The 221-nt window shown below is 33.9% G+C and overlaps 1 protein-coding gene across 1 annotated transcript in view; it reads left to right on the forward strand.

The window, feature by feature from the left end:
* The window catches only part of LOC137293709 (DNA-directed RNA polymerase II subunit RPB7), a 130,269-nt gene that overhangs the window by 94,388 nt on the left and 35,660 nt on the right, over positions 1-221 (forward strand). The window lies entirely within an intron of this gene.

The following is a 221-nucleotide window of genomic DNA, read 5'->3' on the forward strand; positions in this document are numbered from 1 at the left end:
ATTGAATCCAAATTATTGGTTAATCAACACTACCATTATGCTAGTTTTTTCTTTCGTTTGCAGACTTAAATTTTGATATTTCTGTTTTAAACTCATACTTTTGTTCAAGAAATTGCAGTTTTCCATTCTTCGTTGCATTTGAAAACAACAACCATGTTTTATATCGCGGTTTCTCTCGGATAGACATTTATCGCAATGCTGCGTGGTTTGACTGCGCATGC

This window comes from Haliotis asinina, chromosome 8, assembly GCF_037392515.1.
Source record: "Haliotis asinina isolate JCU_RB_2024 chromosome 8, JCU_Hal_asi_v2, whole genome shotgun sequence".
In the NCBI taxonomy this organism is placed as follows: Eukaryota; Metazoa; Mollusca; class Gastropoda; order Lepetellida; family Haliotidae; genus Haliotis; species Haliotis asinina.